This window comes from Sphaerodactylus townsendi, linkage group LG02 (assembly GCF_021028975.2).
Source record: "Sphaerodactylus townsendi isolate TG3544 linkage group LG02, MPM_Stown_v2.3, whole genome shotgun sequence".
Lineage (NCBI taxonomy): Eukaryota > Metazoa > Chordata > Lepidosauria > Squamata > Sphaerodactylidae > Sphaerodactylus > Sphaerodactylus townsendi.
This window is the reverse complement of record NC_059426.1, coordinates 174,928,360-174,952,845: the sequence shown is the minus strand read 5'-3', so window position 1 is coordinate 174,952,845 and position 24,486 is coordinate 174,928,360. Positions and strand designations below refer to the sequence as shown.

Sequence of the window (24,486 nt, the reverse complement as noted above, 5' to 3'; positions counted from 1 at the left end):
CGGGGCTGTGGCAGGGGCCTTGTGACAGCCTCTTGGAGTCCTTGGGTAGGAGGCAGATGCATGCAGGCGCAGGCTGCCACGCACGCCGGTGCACCTCCTGCTAGACTGCTTCAAGTTCTGCGCGCTACTGCTGAGGGGAGGGGCGTAACTAAGGCAAAAATCACGTGGCAAAATCACCACTTAGTAACCCCCTCTCGGCACACACAAATAATTAGTAACCTACTCTCGGGAACCTGTGAGAACCGGCTCGATCCCACTTCTGGGCCTAACCCTACGATAACTCCAGAGGGGATCTGTGTCAGTGCCAGCGTGGCGTAGTGGTTAAGAGCGGTGAACTCTACTCTGGAGAACGAGGTTTGATTCCCCAGTCGTCTGCATGAATGACGGACTCTGATCTGGAAAACTGGGTAGTTTCCTGCTCCTCCTCATGAGTGGTAGACTCTAATCTGGAGAACCAGATTCGAGTCCCCATTTCTCCATGTGAAGCCTTCACAGTTCTCTCAGACCTCTCTCAGCCCCCGTATCTCACAAGGTGTCTGTTGTGGGGAGAGGAAGGGAAAGGAGCTTGTAAGCCGCTTTGAGACTCCTTATGGTTGAGAAAAAAGGGGTACAAATCCAAACTCTTCTTCTAGTCTGTGGCCGCAGAAAATAAAATGGGCAATCGGAGGCTTCTTCAAAACTAACAACATTTGCAAAAGGGATCTGGGAGTCTTAGCAGACCACAAACTGAACATGAGTCAGCAGTGTGATGCGGCGGCCAAGAAAGCCAATGCGATTCTGGGCTGTTTCAATAGGAGTGTAGCATCTAGATCGAGGGATGTAACTGTACCTCTCTATCCTGCACTGGTCAGACCTCGCTTGGAATACTGTGTACAGTTCTGGGCAATGCAATTCAAGAAGGATATTGACAAGCTGGAACGGGTCCAGAGGAGGGCGACCAAAATGGTTAAAGGAATGCTTTAATTATGTGACCCTGCATTGCAGGGGGTTGAACTTGATGGTCTTTGGGGTCTCTTCTAATCTATGAGTCTATGATTTATTCCAGCGTAAACTTTCCTGAGTCAGATGCACAACGTGTGCATCCATCAAGCAGATGAAAGGAGCTCTACCTGTAAAGCTTTACACGGGAATTAATTTGGCTTCCTCTTTACGATGCCGCCGGACTTCCTGATTTAATCCTACGAAGCTCACATGATGAGCCGGGCGGTCAGTCTAGATCAGGAAAGGTCGAAGGAGCTGGGTATGTTTACCCTGGAGAGGATATGGCTGGGTTGTGATCTGATAGTCACCTTCAATTATTTTAAAGGCTGCTGTATAGAGCAGTGTTTCCCAACCTTTTCGACATCGTGGTACCCTTGACCTTGCTCTTCATATCTCAGGGTACCCCTGAGATTCATTTGATATTTTTTTTTTGCATTTTTTAGGTTTTTTCCGTTTTTGGCCTGTAGGTGGGGGGAGTGGCAAGGAGGGGGAGGGGAGGAAAAGCTGCGTTGACAGCCGCGTTGCTTGTTTGCCTAAATTCGACATGGATTGGGGGGATTTAAAGGGAGAGCTCCGTTTAAATCTACCCCCCCAATCCACACCGAATTTAGGCAAACAAAACAATGCTGTTTTTCAGTGTTGTTTAAAGGGAGCCCATGAAGCTTCCAACCCCCCCTTTCAAAATCCATTTGATTCCCGGGGGGGGGGGGGGGGGCCGGCAGGCTTAGTATTGCTTTATTGTCATAGTACCCACAGGGACGTGCTCATGGTACCCAATTACCCACCCAGACCTAGTTGAAAATCACTGGTATAGAGGATCAAAGGAGAGCCATAATGCTCGCCAGGTTTAATGTTATGCCTTCTGCCTTGTTACATGGCAGATTTAATCAACAAAGAAAGGGCTAAAAGGGTGTGCCCATGGCGGCTTGACTCAGTTGAATCTCACCAGCCCTGAGTACTTCCACTGTCTCCAGATTCAAGGAAATCAAGATGATCCAAGTATGTGAATCTGCTCCTTTACATTTACCCCATCTCCCCAATCTATTTAGATTACACTACTTGTTGGACAACCCTGATCCTTCTCTCTGTATGATAGTGGCAGACTTTCTCCTGGAAATTACTAAACGGCAGTAGATTTCCTTCGTCCTAACATGTATATCCTGTATTGTATATGCTTTTAAATCCGTTTTTATTATTGTTGTACTGCTGTCTATGCCAATAAAGGCTTGCTATGGTATAGAGGATGGAGCAAAGTTATTTTCTGCTGGCCCCAAGAGGCCGGATTGGAACCACCAGGTTGAAATTAGAAGAGTTTTCGGCTAAATGTAAGAACTTGCTGATGGAGTGATTCCTCCAGGCTTCCTTGGGAGGCGGGCTTTCCTTTGTGGAGGTTTTGAAGCAGATGCTAAGACGGCCATCTGACAGCCATGCTGATTCTGTAAGTTTAGGCAGATTGCGAGAGAGATGGCAAGAAGGGATGAGCCCTTGCTTTGTTCTCGTGGCCAGCGTGGTTAAGAGCAGGTGCACGCTAATCTGGAGAAACGGGTTTGGTTCCCCGCTCTGCCACTTGAGCTGTGGAGGCTTATCTGTGGAACCAGATTAGCTTGTGCACTCCGACACGTGCCAGCTGGGTGACCTTGGGCTAGTCACAGTTTTTCGGCGCTCTCTCAGCCCCACCCACCTCACAGGGTGTTTGTTGTGGGGGGGGGAAGGGAAAGGAGATTGTAAGCCCCTTTGAGTCTCCTTACAGGAGAGAAAAGGGGATATAAATCCAATTCATCTTCTTCTTTCTTGCATGCTCAGAGTAATGCCTATCGCCACGTAGGGTCAGGAAGGAATTTTCCTCCGGGCCAGATTGGCCAGGGATCCCGGAAGTTTTTTCCCCATCTTCTGTGCTTAGAGCAGGGGTCGCTGGGTGTGTTGGTGGGGGAGGTAGTTGTAAATTTCCTACGTTGTGCATAGAATTGGTATCGATGACCCTTGCGGTTCCTTCCAGTGGCGTAGGAGGTTAAGAGCTCATGTATCTAATCTGGAGGAACTGGGTTTGATTCCCAGCTCTGCCGCCTGAGCTGTGGAGGCTTATCTGGGGAATTCAGATTAGCCTGTACACTCCCACACAGGCCAGCTGGGTGACCTTGGGCTAGTCACAGCTTCTCGGAGCTCTCTCAACCCCACCCACCTCACAGGGTGTTTGTTGTGAGGGTGGAAGGACAAGGAGATTGTCAGCCCATTTGAGTCTCCTGCAGGAGAGAAAGGGGGGATATAAATCCAAACTCTTCTTCTTCTTCTTCTTTGGCTGTTCAGAGCTTGGGGACAGTTAATGGGTTTACCCCACAGCCAGGGGTCTGCCACCGGCGGCTCTCCAGATAAGAACATAAGAACAAGCCAGCTGGATCAGACCAAAGTCCATCTAGTCCAGCTCTCTGCTACTCGCAGTGGCCCACCAGGTGCCTTTGGGAGCTCACATGTAGGATGTGAACGCAATGGCCTTCTGCGGCTGTTGCTCCCGATCACCTGGTCTGTTAAGGCATTTGCAATCTCAGATCAAGGAGGATCAAGATTGGTAGCCATAAATCGACTTCTCCTCCATAAATCTGTCCAAGCCCCTTTTAAAGCTATCCAAGATGTTCGTGGACTACAGCATGGAGATGGGATTCGTAGTCCGTGAACATCTGGAGCACCATAGGTTGGCCACCCCGGTGTAGACTAAGCTGATGGGAAGGTGGGTGACAGTGGGACGAATCCCACGTTTTCTGTGTGCGTCCTCACTGGAACCTCACTTTATTTACTTCATTCATACCCGGGTTTTCTCCCAACCGCTGACTCAAAGTGGCTCCCCTCCTCCTCCCTTCCTCCATGTTTATCTTCACAACAGCACTGTGAGGTAGGCTGAGAGAGAGAGTGACAGGCCGAAGAAGAGGAAGAGTTTGGATTTCTATCCCCCCTTTCTCTCCTGCAGGAGACTCAAAGGGGCTTACAATCTCCTTGCCCTTCCCCCCTCACCACAAACACCCTGTGAGGTAGGTGGGGCTGAGAGAGCTCCGAGAAGCTGTGACTAGCCCAAGGTCACCCAGCTGGCGTGTGTGGGAGTGTACAGGCCAATCTGAATTCCCCAGATAAGCCTCCACAGCTCAGGCGGCAGAGCTGGGAATCAAACCCGGTTCCTCCAGATTAGATACATGAGCTCTTAACCTCCTACGCCACTGCTGCTCCTAAGGTCCCGCAGCGAGCTTCCGTGAGAGAGCCAGGATTCGAACCTGGGCCTTCCGGTCTGGCATTGTTTGTTCTCTCGAATCGGACCAGGTGAGCAATGTTCAGGGTCACGTCTGTCCCCTGAACATTATCTGTCCCCAAGCTCAAGGTCACGTCGCCGCTTCCGTCGCGGCGTTGGAGGATTCGTGACGTCTGTTTACAGCGGCGTCCCCGATGTCCTCCAGACTGAAGGACCCTGATGGTCTTGGGTGGTGCCTCTCGCTCGATCTTGTTCCCTTGGTGGTTTTATGATACAACCAGGTAATAAAGATAAAACGTTCACGTCCTAATTTCCTGCTGTCGTCTCATGACTTTCTCTCTCTCTCTCCTCCCTCCCCTTCCTGTTCTTCAGAAATGTCCTTCAAAGAGTTGCGCAAAACACCGAGGAAGCTGTAATGTCTGAAACTGTGTGGCGGGGCTGCTCTCTGAAGGTACTTTTAAAAAATTTTACGGACACACGGACACAATATACTGGAAAAAGTTTATGTCTGCCTGCCATTCACCTAATGTCTGATCGGATCTGCGTGGAAGCAGGAGGGGCGTAGAGGATTTATCTCAGTCTGTATGCAGTCATGCTGACTTTTTCGTTAAGCACAGAGCGAAGAGGTCCAAGCGGACCTTGATAAATTAGGTGAGTGGGCTAAGAAATGGCAAATGCAGTTCAATGTAGCAAAATGTAAAGTGATGCACATAGGGGCAAAAAATCCAAACTTCACATACATGCTACAAGGGTCAGTGCTATCAGTCACAGACCAGGAAAGGGATTTGGGAGTCTTAGTTGATAGTTCCATGGGAATGTCAACTCAATGCATGGCAGCTGTGAAAAAGGCAAACTCTATGCTGGGGATCATTAGGAAAGGAATTGATAATAAAACTGCAAAGATTGTCATGCCCTTATATAAAGCCGTGGTGCGACCGCACTTGGAGTCCTGTGTCCAGTTCTGGTCGCCACATCTCAAAAAGGATATCGAAGAGATAGAAAAAGTGCAGAGAAGGGCAACGAGGATGATTGAAGGATTGGAGCACCTTCCTTATGAGGAGAGGCTGCAGCGTTTGGGACTCTTTCGTTTGGAGAGGAGACGTCTGAGGGGGGTTTTAATTGAAGTCTATAAAATTATGCATGGGGTAGAAAATGTTGACAGAGATAATTTTTTCTCTCTTTCTCACAATACTAGAACCAGGGAACATCCATTGAAAATGCTGGGGGGAAGAATTAGGACTAATAAAAGGAAACACTTCTTCACACAACGTGTGATTGGTGTTTGGAATATGCTGCCACAGGAGGTGGTGATGGCCACTAACCTGGATAGCTTTAAAAGGGGCTTGGACAGATTTATGGAGGAGAAGTCGATCTATAGCTATCAATCTTGATCCTCCTTGATCTGAGATTGCAAATGCCTTAGCAGACCAGGTGCTCAGGAGCAGCAGCCGCAGAAGGCCATTGCTTTCACATCCTGCATGTGAGCTCCCAAAGGCACCTGGTGGGCTGTTGCGAGTAGCAGAATGCTGGACTAGATGGACTCTGGTCTGATCCAGCAGGCTAGTTCTTATGTTCTTATGTGGGAGGGTGTTTGCATAACGGGCGAGGACTGCGTTTCATTTTTCCCTAGCAATTTTCAGTTCTACAATTGATCCTTTTTCTGTATTTCTTTTGGCTGGCCTTTCACTTTTCAAATGCCCCTGCACTAATGATTCCCTAGTTTGAGTTCGGGAAAGCATGCATTTACTGTAAGGGTGCTATGCAAAATACACTTAATGAAATTAAACCTGTGAGCTCAAAGCGGACATCTAGTTCTTATGTATCTCTGCATGATTAGAAGAAGAAGAGTTGGATTTATATCCCCCCTTTCTCTCCTGTAAGGAGACTCAAAGGGGCTTACAATCTCCTTTTATCCCCCCCCCCCCCACAACAAACACCATGAGGTGGGTGGGGCTGAGAGAACTCCAAAGAACTGTGACTTGCCCACGGTCATCCAGCTGGCATGGGCTGGAGTGCACAAGCCAATCTAGTTCACCAGATAAGCCTCCACAGCTCAAGTGGTAGAGCAGGGAATCAAACCCGTTTCTCCAGATTAGAGTGCACCTGCTCTTAACCACTACACCACGCTGGCTACTACAAGTACTACACTGTACTTGCCTTTTCCCTGTTTGATGGGGGTGGATAACTTTCCCACCTCTCTGGTGCATTGGATGTAGTCGGATGACTCAGGTGCTCCCAAGGAAAAGAGGCAGCAGAATTTGTCCACTTTCTGATGAGGTTGTCTGTTACCTCTCTGTTTGAGTTGCTGTTCTGGGCTTCTGTCCTTCTGCCAGGCAACTGCATGTGCCCATTTTTAATTCAGGGGGGAAAAATTGCATTGGCCGCTGTGTGCTTATTTTAGAAGTCTAACTTTGGAGGAACAGAGCCCAAAGAAGGGCTCTGGAAGCATTGGGGAGGATGGGTGGGACAGAAAGCACCTGGACCTCACCTGGGATACTGTGTACAATTCTGGGCACCGCAATTCAAGAAGGATGTTGACAAGTTGGAACGGGGCCAGAGGAGGGCGACCAAAATGGTCAAAGGTCTGGAGTCCATGCCCTACGAAGAGAGACTTAGGGAGCTGGGGATGTTTAGTTTGGGGCAGAGAAGGTGAAGAGGTGACATGATAGCCCTGTTTAGATATCTAAGAACATAAGAACGAGCCTGCTGGATCAGACCAGAGTCCATCTAGTCCAGCACTCTGCTACTCGCAGTGGCCCACCAGGTGCCTTTGGGAGCTCACATGCAGGATGTGAAAGCCATGGCCTTCTGCTGCTGCTGCTCCCGAGCACCTGGTCTGTTAAGGCATTTGCAATGTCAGATCAAGGAGGATCAAGATTGGGAGCCATAGATCGACTTCTCCTCCATAAATCTGTCCAAGCCCTTTTTAAAGCTACATCTGAAGGGATGTCATGTTGGTGAGGGAGCAAGCTTGTTTTCTGCTGCTCCAGAGACCAGGACCAGGAGTCATGGGTTCAAGGTGCAGGAAAAGAGATTCCACCTAAACATCAGGAAAAACTCCCTGGCAGTCAGGGCTGTTCGACAGTGGAATTCACTGCCTCGGAGTGTGGTGGAGAGTGGCGACTTGCCCCTGCTATCTGGCTGGCCTGGCTTTGTGTTTGGGTCGGGGATGGGGGGGCACTAAGACCTAGCGGAAGCATTCTACGAGGAAGGGGGTCCAGGAAGTGGTGGTGGATGAATTCAAAAATCTCCCAAGACGTTTTGGTGAGGCAGAGTCCGGCAGTGGGTTTCCGAGAGGGGGGAATCCTTGAAAATAGCTTCGTCAATTATAACATTGACGTGTCCCTGGCATTCGGCCCAAAGAAAGCCTTGAATCAGTTTTGCAGTCTTCTTTGCACGTGGATTTCTCCAGTTTGGCGCGTCTGGAGCCATTTGGCCTCCCTCCATCTTTTTTCCCAGCGGTCCTGAGGAAGTGAGTTTGCATCGGAGCACGGCCCAGAGTCAGGAGGTTGTCTAGTTCCGGGCTGTGCTTTGGAGACTCAAATTACTGAGTAGAGCTGGAAGAGTTCCATCCAAAGCCACGGAGAAGGTAATGCTCAGAGAGCAGCAGCGGCATAGTGGTTAAGAGGAGGTGCACTCTAATCTGGAGGAACTGGGTTTGTGTTCCCGCTCTGCCACTTGAGCTGTGCAGGCTTATTTGGTAAACCAGATTAGCTTGTGCACTCCAACACATGCCAGCTGGGTGACCTCCGGCTAGTCACAGTTCTTTGGAGCTCTCTCAGCCCCACCTACCTCACAGGGTGTTTGTTTTGGGGGGGGGGGAGGGAAAGGAGTTTGTAAGCCCCTTTGAGTCTCCTTACAGAAGAGAAAGGGGGGTATAAATCCAAACTCCTCCTACTCTTCTTCTTCTGCTTCTTCTCCTTCTCCTTCTTCTGCTGCTGCTTCTTCTTCTGCTGCTTCTTCTGCTTCTTCTTCTGTTTCTTCTTCTGCTTCCTCTGCGTCTTCTTCTCCTTCTTCTTCTTCTGCTTCTTCTCCTTCTCCTTCTTCTGCTTTTTCTGCTTCAGCTTCTTCTTCTGCTGCTTCTTCTCCTTTTTATGCTTCTTCTGCTTCTTCTTCTTCCTCCTCTTCTTTTTCTTCTTCTGCTTCTTCTTCTTCTGCTGCTGCTTCTTCTCCTTCTTTTTATGCTTCTTCTTCTTCTGCTTCTTCTCCTCCTCCTCCTTCTCCTGCTTTTTCTGCTTCAGCTTCTTCTTCTGCTTCTTCTTCTTCTGCTGCTGCTGCTTCTCCTTTTTATGCTGCTTCTTCTGCTTCTTCTTCCTCTTCTTCTGCTTCTCCTCCTTCTGCTTTTTCTGCTTCAGCTTCTTCAGCTTCTTCTTCTGCTGCTGCTGCTTCTTCTCCTTCTTTTTATGCTTCTTCTTCTTCTGCTTCTCCTTCTTCTTCTGCTTCTGCTTTTTCTGCTTCAGCTTCTTCTTCTTCTGCTGCTTCTTCTTGTTATGCTTCTTCTGCTTCTTCTTCTCCTCCTCCTCCTCCTCCTTCTTCTCCTCCTCCTTCTCCTCCTCATTCTGCTTCTCCTCCTCCTCCTTCCTCTTCTTCCTCTTCTTCCTCTTCTTCCTCTTCTTCTTCTTCTTCTTCTTCTTCTTCTTCTTCTTCTTCGTTGTCTTCGAAGCATGCAGTGTCAGAGAACAGCCAACTTCTTGCCCAACCCCTGCGATCTGTCCAGGCGCTTCCTTTGTTTTGAATTCGGCCACGCGGGTTTAGCAACCTTGTAAAAACGAGAGCTGAAATTCTCGAGATGACTAATGCTGCGTTAGCCAAGTTGTCGGTCGTGGGGGCCTCTTCACTGCGTGCCTCAGCTTGTTGCTCCGCTATCTGGCCTCCTGCAAGTGAAACGAGGAAGCACAGATGGAGAAAAACCACATTGCCCAGGAATCCCCAACATGGTGCCCCCGGGCCCCTGCCCTGCAGCTTTCCTGGGACCTGCCAAGTGTTTTTAGAAAGCAGGTGGGACCAAGTGAGACTTTTGCCCAGCGAGGCTTCTGATTGGCTGTCGGAGATTTGATTGGCTTTGCAGATTTTTCAAATAGTAGAGAACAGGCTGGAGAAGCCAGTTAACATGGAGTAGGCTTGTGTGCTGTTAGAATCATAGAGTTGGAGGAGACCCCCAGGGCCATGAAGTCCAAGCTCCAGCTATGCAAGAACACACAACCAAAGCACTCCTGAAATACGTTCATCCAGCCTCTGTTTAAAAACCCCCAAAGAAAAAGACTCCACCGCTCTCCGAGGCAGTGAATCCCACTGTCGAACAGCCCTGACTGTCAGGAAGTTCTTCCTAATGTTTAGGTGGAATCTCTTTTCCTTCACCTTGAACCCATCACTCCATGTCCTAGTCTCCGGAGCAGCAGAAAACAAGCTTGCTCCCTCTATGCTGGGGATAATTAGGAAAGGAGTTGATAATAAAACTTCAAAGATTGTCATGCCCTTATATAAAGCTGTGGTGCGACCGCACTTGGAGTCCTGTGTTCAGTTCTGGTCGCCACATCTCAAAAAGGATATCGAAGAGATAGAAAAAGTGCAGAGAAGGGCAACGAGGATGATTGAAGGATTGGAGCACCTTCCTTATGAGGAGAGGCTGCAGCGTTTGGGACTCTTTCGTTTGGAGAGGAGACGTCTGAGGGGGGATATGATTGAAGTCTATACAATTATGCCTGGAGTAGAAAATTTTGACAGAGAGAAATTTTTCTCTCTTTCTCACAATATTAGAACCAGGGGGCATTCACTGAAAATGCTGGGGGGGAGAATTAGGACTAATAACAGGAAACACTTCTTCACGCAACGTGTGATTGGTGTTTGGAATATGCTGCCACAGGAGGTGGTGATGGCCACTAACCTGGATAGCTTTAAAAGGGGCTTGGGTAGATTTATGGAGGAGAAGTCGATCTCTGGCTACCAATCTTGATTCTCCTTGAACTCAGAATGCAAATGCCTTAGCAGACCAGGTGCTCAGGAGCAGCAGCAGCAGAAGGCCGTTGCTTTCACATCCTGCACGTGAGCTCCCAAAGGCACCTGGTAGGCCACTATGAGTAGCAGAGAGCTGGACTAGATGGACTCTGGTCTGATCCAGCAGGCTAGTACTTATGTTCTTATGTTCTCTTCAACATGGCATCCCTTCAAATATGTAAACATGGCTATCATGTCTCCCCTTAACCTTCACTTCTCCAGATTAGACATCCACAGCTCCCTAAGTCTCTGTTTGTAGGGCATGGACTCCAGACCTTTAACCTTTATTAACAGCGACTGTGGCGCTTTTGCCAGCAAATCCAAGTAATGACACGCGGCTGGTAGCTCATTCTGGAGGCTAGACTCTGTGTGGTGTTTGGTTTTGTCCGCGTGGGACTGGCTGGCTCTTGGAATCCTTTCTGTCGCCCTGGAACTGCCGCACTTCATACGTGTCACTCTCCCAGCTGGATGCAAGTGAGCCTTGCGGGCCAAGACTGGATTCCTGGGCAGCGTCGGTCTCCTGGGATCCACGTGGTCATGTGGACGCTGCACGCGGACCAAATGTTTTCCTCCTGGCCCCGAGGGGAGAGTCCAGAACCCGCCCTACAAAGCCGAGGAAAGCGTTACACCAGGCTTTCGAGGAGGCCAGCGTGTGATTAGGGTTTCATCTGGCCCTACATTATTTATAGCTTGTCGTTCGCGCTGAGACGCAAAGCAGGTTGCGCACTGTAAGTCTGAAAAGATAATAATAATGCCGGGAAACGCTGAAAGCCGCTGGAGCCGAGGAAGACCCGTGAGATGGATTGGCTCCGTCAAGGAGGCCGCGGCTTTCTTCCTGCCAGACTTGAGCAGAAAACTGGGTTTGATTCCTTGAATCCTTGAATTGAAACCTGAAAAACTGGGTTTGATTTTTTGAATCCTTGAATCGAAACCTGGAAAACTGGGTTTGACTCCCCACTCCTCCACCTGAGTGGCAGAGGCTTATCTGGTGAACCAGATGTGTTTCCGCAGTCCCGCATTCCTGCTGGGTGGCCTTGGGCTCGTCACAGTTCTCTCGGAACTCTCTCAGCCCCGCCTACCTCACAAGGTGTCTGTTGTGGGGGGAGGAAGGGAAAGGAGCTTGCAAGACAGATACGCCTCCACAGCTCAAGTGGCAGAGCGGGGAGTCAAATCCGGTTCTCCAGATCAGAGCGCACCTGCTGTTAACCACTACACCACGCTGCCTTGCTTGTGGGTGTGCTGCCCCGGCAGCTAACTTGGTGTTGAGGGGTCGGGAGAGGGCCTGTGCGGGAATGGAAAGGGTGCTGGAGGCTGCTTCCTGACCCGGCTTCCTTGTGAGTAGGGATGAGGCAGGCGGGGGGGCGGGGCGGAATACCAGGGTTGGGCCCGCCCCCAACGGGAAGGCAGGACTGAGTTTTGCATGTCAATTGGGGAGGGGGGCTCATCATGTTTGTGCCTGGACTGTATACAGCCATGGTGGCGAACCTTTGGCACTCCAGATGTTATGGACTACAATTCCCATCAGCCCAATTGGCTGGCAGGGGCTGATGGGAATTGTAGTCCATAACATCTGGAGTGCCAAAGGTTCGCCACCACTGGTATACAGCCACTGGGTTTGGTCTGTGTTTGATTGGTTGATTTGCAGCACAAAAGCCCTAACAACAGATATTCAGACAGCAGCAGAAGGCCATTGCTTTCACATACTGCAGGTGAGCTCCCAAAGGCACCTGGTGGGCCACTGCGAGTAGCAGAGTGCTGGACTAGATGGACTCTGGTCTGATCCAGCAGGCTAGTTCTTATGTTCTTATGTTCAGACTGGATTTAGTTATCCATTTGGATCTTTTGTTCACCACCTTTCCTCCTTAAGAGCTCAAGGCAGCCTGCAATATAGATAAAATACATGAAATAAAATACAAACCATAGTGTGGGGCTGCTAGTAACTTAAATCAGGTCCTAAAGGAGCAGCAGCGGTGTAGGAGGTTAAGAGCTCGTGTATCTAATCTGGAGGAACCGGGTTTGATTCCCAGCTCTGCCGCCTGAGCTGTGGAGGCTCATCTGGGGAATTCAGATTAGCCTGTACACTCCCACACACGCCAGCTGGGTGACCTTGGGCTAGTCACAGCTTCTCGGAGCTCTCTCAGCCCCACCCACCTCACAGGGTGTTTGTTGTGAGGGGGGAAGGGCGAGGAGATTGTAAGCCCCTTTGAGTCTCCTGCAGGAGAGAAAGGGGGGATATAAATCCAAAAACTCTTCTTCTAAATGAAACCATCTTCAACTGTCTCTTAAAGATTGAGGGGAGGCCAGGCATACCTACCTGCAGGTGAGACGTCAGGAGAAAGTACTACTGGAACACGGGCATACAACCTAGAAAACACCCTAGTGCAGGGGAGTCCAACTCTGGGGCTTCAGATGTTCATGGACTACAATTCCCATCAGCCCCTGCTGGCATGGCCAGTTGGGCGTGCCAGCAGGGGCTGATGGGAATTGTAGTCCATGAACATCTGAAGCCCCAGAGTTGGACACCCCTGCCCTAGTGATTCCGGCTGTGAAAGCCTTCAACAATACAAGTCTGGTAAGGCTCAGAGCAAAGTGGTGGGAGGGGCCTGGAACGTGGATGCTTATTTGAAGGAGATGCGCGGATGCTCAAACACCCCCACCCCCACCCCAGAGCTCCGGTGTGGTGGCCCAACCCCTATATGGATTGGTGTTCTTTAGTTGTTTGGAACAGGATTTTTCCAGGCGAGCTTTCATTCAGGACCCCCAGACGGTCCATGCTGGCGCTTCCGGCCTCTCCCAGTGAGCAAGATTGTGACAAATCTCTTGCGAAGGAGGTCGTTGACTGCCACAACGGGCTCTCTGGGACAGGCTCCTCCAAACGCGTGGCTGGCTCCCAGCTGTCACAAACGGATTCCGGACCAATTTGCACGGAGCTCGCGCAATCACCGTGCCGCTCGACCCTGCCTCCCTTCCCGTCGTTCTGGATTTTGAATAGCCCCCATCATTCCCATGGAAACGGGCTGATGTCACCGTCTCAAGGACGCGGTTCCAGTGCCTCGGGAGAAGCAGAGAGGTCCTGCGTCTCGGATGATGGAGCCGAAGGGCTTTCCCCGGTCTCGAACTCCTACGGACGGACACGAGCTCGGGAGAGACGCGTCCCGCGCCGAGCGAAAACATGGCTCGTGACCCGCAAAATGTTCGGAGATCGGCTGCTTGCTGCCTGGTGAGCTTCCTCGCAGGGCCGGCTAATCCGTCGCGGGTATCTCTTTCCAGAACGGTTTTGTTCTCGCGGCGGGGGAACTAATCCTTTTCCAGCGAGGCGAACGTTTTTGCTGGCTCCCGTCGAACTTTCCAGCGTTTAATTCTGCCTCGTGCTTCCTCCAAAACGTCTCTTCCACCCACCCCCCACCCCCCTTCATTCGCTAGGCAAGGGAACGGTGTCCTACCCTGCGCATTACGGTCACATTTTCCTACATCCCATTAGCAGATTCCAAGATTGTCAAACAGGGTCCCCACCCTGTTTAATTTGGACGTGACCTTTTGCTCCCAGGGAAGCCGTGCCGATTGTTCTGAAAACCCTGTGGATATGTGCTTTGGCACGACATGAAGGCCCTCCGCGCATTGCTGGCTTGCGGAGGTGGCCGCGCATGAAAAGGGTGCAGCCCCGAGGCAGTAAAGATAATAGTCTTTCTCCTGGAGGCGATCTCGGGCATCCTGGATGGGGTGATTTCCAACCTATGCTCAGGGAGGCAGAACTAAATGATGTCACTTCCTGTGGTGGGTTGGACTCTCTCTCTCCTTGATCCCCAGAATTGTTTCTGCCTCAGCAGGGAGAGCAGTGCCCGGTGGGACTCAAGCCCCTGGATCCCTGCTACGCTACTCTCTGTGTCCTTACATTGAGTTTTGTCTACGTTTTGTCTTCCCTGTGCCTTGACAATACTGAGGCTTTTAGAGCCCTTTTCTGCCTGCAGCCAAGCCTCCTAGGAGGGATCCATGGCTGATCAGCGTGGCTACGCCCGCTCCTTCTCTCCCCCACCCGACTCCTATGGGAAGTCAAGCGTGGCGGAGGAAACACCAGAGCGAAAACAACCCACGTCGGGGTCTGCAGAGACCCTCCACCAGACGCCCAAAGCCCGGGCTCCCTCCCAAGCTTGACTCTTGTGAAAACTGGGGGAAACAAAAGTAGCGAAGGCCCGGCCGACAAAGCCCGGGGAGCCCAGCGCAGCAGCGGCCACAGCAGCGGAGCACCAGCGTCCCACTCTGGGAGGCAGGCTGGTGGAGCTCCCAGCCCACTTAACCAGGACGCTCCCTTCCAGACCATTTCTGTATAACTCAGAGCGGGAAGAGGACTCCAGAGGCGGGGGCACCAGGATCGCGCGGCGGAGGGCAGCGCACAGGCTCCAGGCTCCAGCGACTCCTCCCCCACCCTCAATGCAAGGCAAGATCAGAGGGATAAGGAGAGGGAGGGCGCCTCTCTGTCTGCATCTAATACCAATTTCCCTGAGCCTTTTTCCTGGGCAAACACCTCCCCAGAGGCCCTTATGGGGTTATTTAGGAAAACCATGAGGCAAGAGATAGTTCAACATGACAAAAACAAAAAAGCCAAACGCAAACAAAAACGCCTCTCTCACTCTAAAAGAGCACACAGACATAGCCTCCCTTCTAGTTCCTCCCACAGGTCACTTAGCCCCCCCCACACTAGTTATAGGGACCCCCTCAACCTCCCTGAAGAGGAGGGTGCCAGCGAGGGAGAACTTGATGAAATTTCTGACCATTTCTCTGATCCAGAGGAACCTCAGGAGGAGAATAAAGAGCAATGCGTGAGATTTTTCAAGAAAGAGGACCTCCCCCCTCTCATGGCAAAGGCTATCTCCGCACTTGAATTGCAGGACCCGGCTTGAGCCTTGGCGGGACCCTGAGGGGCCCCTCAACTTCCAAAAGGCGGTTAAAAGGTGTCCCAAGGGAGCAAAGGGCATGTTCCCTCAGTCAGAGGAGACATCAATGACCTTTCCTCTCCCGAGTCTTGAGAGAAGGTTAAAGAGAATTATTGCTTAGGCGCCAGTAAGAGCTGCCCTCTTCCTTAAAACTTCTATGTACTTCAGAGCACATCCACAGCATCATTAAGACCCCCCTGGTGGATGCTCGATTGCATTGTCGTATAGTGAAGCGGCCTTGTCACTAAGGATGGAGAAAGGGACTCCTGAAGGAGTTGATGGACCCATAGGCGGAGGTCTTCCACAGAAGAATTCACGATAGATTAGCCTTAACCATCAGAGCCCTAGCCCCATCATCCACCATGGCCAGAGCCACCATCGTGTGGCTCGTGTCCTCCTTCTCATGCTCCCTCCAGAGGCCCAAGGCCTGTGAAGGGTAGAAAGGATCCCTTGCCGCCAGTTTGCTGTGGGCAGACTCCCACATGATGCACTCACTGAGTATCTCGTGCTCTGGCACTAGGCACTGTGATCCGCCAGACAGGCTGGCTTAGAGCCTGGTCTGCCGACTTCCCACTCAAACAAGTGGTTTCCACCTCACGATTATCCGCGGTTCCAGACTCTTGACAGGACCTAGATGCTGTTCTTGTAGAAACCAAAGGGAACAAGAAAACCATGCCAGATATGTCAGATCTGACCAAACATCTTCCTTTAAACCACCCACCACCTTTAGTTCACAGAAGCACCCCTCACCCACGGCGCTTCAAGGGGATGACAGCTGGTTCCCACAGCAACAACAATAGCCTCAGCAACAATTCCGAAGGCGTGGCACCTTCTCCAATTCCTTTCGTCCCCTACAACCCGTCAACAGGGCAGAGGAGCCAAACAATTTCAACCACAGCAAGGACCTCCAGATCCTGGCTACATTCAGATCCCAGTCGGTGACGCCCTACAGCATTTCACCACCTGTGGACAGGCGTGCGTCGACCAGTGGACCAAGGAGGTCGTCACCTCAGGCTACCTCCTCGAATTCTCCAGCTTCCCAAGGTCCCGATTTCGAATCTACCCTTCCCAATGCAATCCGGACAAATTAAAAAGAACACGAGAAGCCGTTCAACACCTACTCAAGATTCGGGCCATCGAGCCGGTACCCATCTCGGAACGTTCCTGCGGTGTCTATTCACATTTCTTCACCGTTCCCAAAGCCCGGAGCCAGGGAGACTGGCTATACATTCTAAACCCGATATGTGGAACGCTTCATCCCGCTTCGATTCAAAATGGAGACCCTGCGATCCATCATTGGAGGCCCTCGCCCAGGCGACTACCTAACTTCACTGGACCTCCGCGAGGCCTACCTCCCGCGTCCTATCCAATCCCACTACACGGAAAAAGGCGGCTTTCTCGGTTCGCGGTGGGACCAGATCACTTCCAATACACAGATCTCTCTTCCGTTTGGGTACAGCCTGCCCCGAGTTTTCTCAAAAGGTGCTCTAGCGCCCATCGCGGCCGCCGAGGCGGGGAGTCCATTCACCCGTTACCTCGGCGACATCCTGAGTGCGGCTCAACTCCCGCACAACAAGCTACAGGATCTAGAGATTGAGTCATGAACACCTCTTAACCGGCTTCCTGGTGAACCTCCAGAAGAGCTCCCTACACCCATCCAAGCGGATGGAGCACTTAGGGGCCATAATAGACACTTCCCTCAATCGCCTATTCATTCCTCCAGACAAGATCTCCAAGATCCAGAAGCTCGTGACCAGCCTCCTTCCTGCCAACAGAGCTTCCCTCCTACAACTGGCAAAACTCATGGGATTGTTCATCTCAGTAACAGACATGCTGCAATGGGGTGCGGAGTTCCATGCGGACGTACAACTTTTTCGCCGCTTCAATACCTCATCATGCACAAGAGGGATGCGCCCTCTACAGATCTCCATAGAGGCTCGAGCAGCCCGATTGGTGGAGCCCGTCACCCAGAACCTTTCGAGGGAAAGTGTACCTCTACCCACACAATCCAGATTTTCACCCGGCCTTAGCCTCAGCGGCTGGGGAGCATCACTACAACAAGACTTCGCCCAGGGTGTTTGGACAGCGAGCCAAGCCAAACTACCAATCAACGTCCTGGAGATGAAAGCCATTCTGCTGAGTCTTCAACACTTCCAGCCAACTCTCCAGGACCGTCATCTTCTGGTCAGGACGGACAACATTGCCGCCAAGGCCCATATCAACAATCAGGGCGGGTCCAGATCCCGTCGACTTCATCGAGAGGCTCTGATACCATCCTGTCCTGGAGCGAAGAGACTCATCTCTATCGTTGTCAGCGGAACACATACAGGGAACCCTCAACCTGCACTTGGGCAGACTGGCTCAGCCCGTCCGGTCAGTAGTCGAAGCAGAGTGGCAACTACACCCGAGATATTCCACAATCTGACTCTAGAACTAGGGAGCCCCCACTCTGGACTTTATTCGCGTCCACCGCTCAATGCCCAACTGCCTGCGCTTCTTCACCAGATATTTCCATCCGGAGACCCAGAGCGGATGCCTAACCTCCCCTGGCGGAAGGAACTGCTATGTACATTCCCTCCGGTCCCCTTGCTACTCACGACTCCTCAGAAAATATGGCTAGAAGCAGAAGTCATACTGGTAGCACCCGTGGTGTGGCAGTAGTTCTCCTCAATACTACGGTTGGCGGCGTCTCCACCGCCCGATTACCCAGCCCATAGACATGTTGTCTCAAGGCCCCATGTCTCGTCCACCCCAAACCAGGGTGGTTCTCAATCACGGCCGCCTGGGCGGCTTGAGCGCTTAATCTCTAGCGAACCAAGGGCTGCTCAACACAGTGATAGCCACCATCGCCAGCCCCGGCTAGAAGGCTAACTTCCACCCTGCGTATACAACTCCTCTTGGAAGGAATTTGTCTCCTGGGCCGAAAACAGTAGGTGGATCCTCTCTCACCTTCCATCCCAGACATACTCTCATTTCCTGCAAGCGTGGTTTTGAAAAGGGCCTCCAGGTTCTACTCTTGGCAGGTATGTCAGTCAGGTGTGGTGGGTCAGTGTCAGCCAGTCAGGGTCAGATGGTGCCAGTGGCCAGGTAGACAGGTAGTGCAATAGCCTAGATCCGGCCTTTCTTCCAAGGTGGCCTCCACATTCCCACCTCAAACCCAGGGCTCGTATTCGACATTTTGTCCTTCTCCTTCCCATCCCAAGGAAGAGACTCTGGCATCACCTTGATGTCAGAGGACTCAAAGCATTCATTATCCGCGCCGAGCCTATCAGAAAAAACCGAGTAAACCTTCATCAGCGTCAGCACCTAGCTGGGGCCAGAATGTCCCAAGCGTCCCTCAGCTACACCTGCCCAAAGCCTGCATCGCGAGCATACAAGGCCTCCAACTTGTCCGGTTCCCCGGCATTGCAGTACTCTACAAGGTCATGACAGCCAATGCCTTCCAGGCGATCTGTTCCCCTAGAAGACATATGTGGGGGGCAGCCATTGAGGGTCTCTGTCACATCTTTCATTAGACTGGATTACACACCATGTCAGCTAATGGGATGTGCTGGCACCAGGGTGCTAGAACATATATTAGGAGACTAGACACCCGCAGTTAAGGGACACTGCTCGGGAGTTATCCAGGACCGAGATAAGCCTCCAGGAGAGCGGTCCATTGGTACTTACCCTGAAGGGCCTTCTCCTGGATGGTGATGAGAACATCCTAACTTTCCCTGAGTCTTAGTCTCCATCGAGAACAGCATCAGGTTATCTTAGAGTTATAGTTGAGTTCAATTCCTCTTGGAGTCCGTTATAGGCATGTTGGTCCTATGTTCTATGTTTTATTTCTATGTTACTGTCACTATTCCTGTTTCTTCCGAGATCTCCGTACTACTTTACTGCTAAGCCATTCGGATTCTGGGGATCAAGGAGAGAGAGAGTCCAACCCACCACAGGAAGTGACATCATTTAGTTCTGCCTCCCTGAGCATAGGTTGGAAATCACCCCATCCAGGATGCCCTCATCGCCATCCAGGAGAAGGCCCCTTCAGGGTAAGTACCAATGGACCGTTTCTTCTCCCCCCCCCCCCTTCTCTTTCCATTACAACTTCCCACCGGGGGTTTCTTTATTTTTCACTAGTCTCATCTTTGGCTGTGTCCTGCCAACGCTCGGTGGGTCGAAACCCCGGCTTGTTTCCCCCCTAGTCTCAGGGGCTGGTTTGTTATCTATTCGGTACGCTCGGGGGAAGTTGCCCCGATCTGCATTCGCATGTTTTCAAAGTTCATCCCGGGAGCTTTTCCGTTGACCTGAGAGGGGTGTTCTCGGCCAAGCAGACAGCCTTTTTCCCTCTGGAGGGAAAACAAACCCCGTCGGATTAAACCGGTGAGCAGGTAGAGTCGAGGCAGAGTTGCTGAATGGTTTCTTCGCTAGGTGCCTCTGCTCAGCTTCCCAAAGGGGGTTGGGGGGTTTCTCGAAATCACAGCTGATCGCCAGATCACAGAGATCTTGTAGAAAATGGCTGCTTGGGAGGGTGAAATAAAAAATAGGTGTTGTGTAAGTCGAACAAGACCAGAAATAGACCTCCCCACCCCGCCCCCCGGGCTATGCTTGAGGCTACAAAAATGCAACAATAGTCACCAATATTTATATAGTGAGAATCATGTGCATTTAATATCTACATATAGTACCATGATGGCAAACCTTTTCAAGACCGAGTGCCCAAACTGCAACCTAAAACCCACTTATTTATCGCAAAGTGCCAACACGGCAATTTAACCTGAATACTGAGGCTTTAGTTTAGAAAAAATAGTTGGCTCCAAGGTGCGCATTACTCAGGAGTAAGCTTGGTGATAGTCGGTGGCTTTGCTTTGAAGCAACCGTGCAACGCTTCAAATGGGTGAATCACGACCCTAGGAGGGTTTAAAAGCAAGCCCCATTGCCAGCAACTGAGCTTACTCCCAGGTAAAGGATTGTGCTTTAGTGCTTCCCATGAAAACCAGTGGGGTTTAACAGCACTTAACAGTGTTACCTAGATGTCGTGCCCAGCGGCCCAGGTTAGCCTAGATGTGTGTGGGGTGATTTTCCAAACACCCCCCCATGATGAACTCTGTGCATGCGTGCCCACAGAGAGGGCTCTGAGTGCCACCTCTGGCACCCGTGCCATAGGTTTGCCACCACTGATATAGTACAAGCATGCTGTACAAAAATTTCTGCTGCCTCAGAGACTAGGACACAGAGTAATGGATTCAAGGTGCAGGAAAAGAGATTCCACCTAAACATTAGGAAAGACTTCCTGACTGTCAGGGCTGTTCATCAGTGGAATTCACTGCCTCGGAGAGTGGTGGAGTCTCCGTTTTCTTTTTCTTTCTTTTTTTGTGGGTGGGGGGGGTGTTAAACAGAGGCTGAATGAACATATGTCGGAAGTGCTTGGATTGTGTGTTTCTTCATTGCAGGGGGTTGGACTTGATGGACCTTGGGGTCTCTTCCAACTCTATGATTCTACGTATCCCGTGCAAACCCAAAAGAATCATAGAGGAAGAATAGGCCCTCTTAAATATATATAGTGCAGCTTGAGCATCCAATAATGAAATTCAAGTGGACAAATGCAAATGCCTTAACAGACCAGGTGATCGGGAGCAACAGCCGCAGAAGGCCATTGCTTTCACTTCCTGCAGGTGAGCTCCCAAAGGCACCTGGTGGGCCACTGCGAGTAGCAGAGAGCTGGACTAGATGGACTCTGGTCTGATCCAGCTGGCTTGTTCTTATGTTCTTATGACAAGCAATCAGATTCTTAGACTCGCGTTGACGGGACACACTCTGTAAAAATGAATGTATTATGAATTATAGGCAAGAGAATAACGATCCCCAGATACTGTGGGCGAGCTCTAGCAGCCTACCTTGAGGAAGTGGATTTAATGTTTTTTGCGAAGCAGGCCCCAAACCAGGGGGCTAGTCTGTTTGGAAGAAGCCCTACCAGACCACGGCCACGCAGCTCAGAAAACCCACAACGGCCCACCCTTGGTTTCCCTGATCCCTTGAATGAAAGGGTCCCCCTTCTCCTGCCCTCCGGAATCTAAATGTCGATTAAAAGGCTGAGCTCTGGGCTGCGTTATTATCGCCAACCAAAGCTGTAATGACGGGAAAAGCGAGATCAGGTTGCTCGCCGGCCCTCACCTGTTAAGATTACTAAGGCCGTAAAAAATTTTTTCCCCTCTTTCCGTTGCAAGCGCTCCTCATCTCTGCTTTGTGGAAGAGGCGGCTTCCTGGTTTGGTTTCATTAATTTAATCCAGTGGTGGCGAACCCTTGGCACGGGTGCCAGAGGTGGCACTCAGAGCCCTCTCTGTGGGCACGTGCAAATAGAGTTGCCCCCCTGGGGCCTGGGCCACTGGGCTCGATTATTACCATTTACCCTAAGGCCTAGTTTTGGGGAGCCAGTGTAGGTAACCCTGTTAAGCGCTGTTAAACCCCACTGATTTTCATGCGAAGAACTAAAGCACAATCCTATACCTGGGATTAAGCTCGGTTGCTGGCAATGGGGCTTGCTTCTGAGTAAACCCTCCTAGGGTCGTGATTCACCCGTTGGAAGTGTTGCACGGTTGCTTCAAAACAAAGCCACTGACTACCACCAAGCTTACTCCCGAGTAACGTACGCCTCAGAGCCAACCGTTTTTTCCTAAACTAAAACCTCAGTATTCAGGTTAAATTGCTGTGTTGGCACTTTGCGATAAATAAGTGGGTTTGGGGTTGCAATTTGAGCACTCGGTCTCGAAAAGGTTCGCCATCACTGATTTAATCCCTCCGGTGGTTGGGCTCCTACCCTGTTTCCCCGAATATAAGACATCCCCGAAAAATAAGACATCGTAGAGGTTTTGCTGAAGTGCGAAATGTAAGGCATCCCCCGAAAGTATGACATAGCAAAGTTTTTGTTTGGAAGCATGCCCGACGAACAGAACACAGGAAAAATAAGACATCCCCTGAAAATAAGACATAGCGCATCTTTGGGAGCAAAAATTAATATAAGACACTGTCTTATATTCGGGGAAACACGGTAGCATTTCAGGGCTCCACCGATTCCCGTAATAACGAACCTACACCCTAAGTCGGCTTTAAAAAGGACTTGTGTTACATAGGGAGAGAATTCTCTTCCTTTCTGCTCCCATGTTTGCTTAAGCGTGCACATTTGTTTACCCTCATCCCTTTCCACCGCCCTTTCTTGTGGTCTTTTCGCCTCTTGACAGTTTCGCATTCCGAGCGCCATGTGTTCGGGGCGCGTGTTCAGCACAATTTTTTTGCTTATGAGCTCTCATAAAGTGCAGCACAGACTGGTGATCTGCAATTATTCATTCGTGAGGCACGCCACCCCGCCTTTCGACTAAATAAATAGCGCCCGGTGGCATGTGGCAAATAAGGAGTTGTCCATAAGGCAGCCAATGGAAAAAAAAAACAGGCTGCTGAAAATGACCTTTGGCTGCCTCAGATATTAATTAAAACAGAAGCAGCATCAACAACAAATTTATCCGTCACGTTGCAGGCGTCAGAGAGATTTAATTCAGCAAAGGCAAGTGCCTTTGGTAGCAGATTATTTAACCTAAGGGCGGCCAATTGGCCATGCTGGCAGGGGCTGATGGGGATTGTAGTCATAAGAACATAAGGAAGATCCTGCTGGATCAGACCAGAGTCCATCTAGTCCAGCACTCTGCTACTCGCAGTGGCCCACCAGGTGCCTTTGGGAGCTCACGTGCAGGAGCTGAAAGCAAGGGCCTTCTGCTGGTGCTGCTGCTGCTCCTGAGCACCTGGTCTGCTAAGGCATTTGCAATCTGAGTTCAAGGCGGATCAAGATTGGGAGCCATAGATCGACTTCTCCTCCATAAATCTGTCCAAGCCCTTTGTAAAGCTATCCAGGTTAGAGGCCATCACCCCCTCCTGTGGCAGCATATTCCAAACACCAGTCACACATTGTGTGAAGAAGTGTTTCCTTTTATTAGTCCTAATTCTTCCCCACAGCATTTTCAATGAATGCCCCCTGGTTCTAGTATTGTGAGAAAGAGAGAAAAATGTCTCTCTGTCAACATTTTCTATCCCATGCATAATTTTAGCGACTTCAATCATATCCCCCCTCAGACGTCTCCTCTCCAAACTAAAGAGTCCCAAACGCTGCAGCCTCTCCTCATAAGGAAGGTACTCCAATCCTTCAATCATCCTCGTTGCCCTTCTCTGCCCTTTTTCTATCTCTTCGATATCCTTTTTGAGATGTGGCGACCAGAACTGAACACAGTACTCTAGTATTGGTAGCCATAAATCGACTTCTCCTCCATAAATCTGTCCAAGCCCCTTTTAAAGCTATCCAGGTGAGTGGCCATCACCACGTCCTGTGGCAGCATATTCCAAACACCAATCACACATTGTGTGAAGAAGTGTTTCCTTTTATTAGTCCTAATTCTCCCCCCCAGCATTTTCAATTCAAGCCTCTGGAACATCTTGGAGCATGTCCATGAACATCTTGGAGCACCATTGGTTTGCCGACCCTGATTTAACCCAACAGCTGCCTTGTCAACATTTTTAATCCAAGGAGCTTGGGAGGAATGCGTGTGGGGGGTCTTCCTCTGTTTATTCTCACAACAACCCTGTGAGGTAGTGCAGTTAACCCAAGGCCACCTTATAGATTGAGTAGGGATTTGAAAACTGGATCTCTTCCGTTCACTTCTTTTTCCTGGCTCCTTCTTATCCAAAGATGAAGAAGAAGAGTTTGGATTTATATCCCCCCTTTCTCTCCTGCAGGAGACTCAAAGGGGCTGACAATCTCCTTTCCCTTCCCTCCCCCACCCCACAACAAACACCCTGTGAGGTAGGTGGGGCTGAGAGAGCTCAGAAGAACTGTGACTAGCCCACGGTCACCCAGCTGGCGTGTGTTGGAGTGCCCAGGCTAATCTGAATTCCCCAGAGAAGCCTCCACAGCTCAGGCGGCAGAGCTGGGAATCAAACCTGGTTCCTCCAGATTAGATACACAAGCTCTTAACCTCCTACTCCACTGCTGAAGCGGGGGGGGGGGGGAGGGAGAGGAGAGGATGGAGAGTGAATCAGATCCACAATCTCAGAAATGTTCCCGAGTCTGGGAATAAAGCCACGTATTCATGTCGCTTGCTTCCGTTTCGCCGAAGCAGCAGAAGGTGTAAGGTGGAGGTGTGAGTAAATATGTAAGGGTGGAGGCAGCCCCTCAGGCGCGCTGGTCCCTTTGAGCTTTCAATGTCGCCACAAGCGCTTCGCAGTTGTGCTGAGATGGGCCCGTTCAGGCCCATTAAGAAAGCCAGTGCGGTGTAGTTCTTAACAGCAGGTGGACGCTAATCTGAAGAACCAGATTTCATTCC

General features: G+C 50.7%; 1 protein-coding gene across 1 annotated transcript in view; it reads left to right on the top strand.

Moving 5' to 3' along the window:
• The first annotated feature begins 508 nt into the window (after positions 1–508).
• Positions 509–24,486, top strand: part of FBXO34 (F-box protein 34) — a 38,154-nt gene continuing 14,176 nt past the window's right edge. The window contains exons 1-4 of the mRNA XM_048486529.1: positions 509–520; positions 1,498–1,501; positions 3,418–3,428; positions 4,586–4,664. The gene's annotated coding sequence lies outside the window, so the exon portion shown is untranslated. The remainder of the gene's footprint in view (positions 521–1,497; positions 1,502–3,417; positions 3,429–4,585; positions 4,665–24,486) is intronic.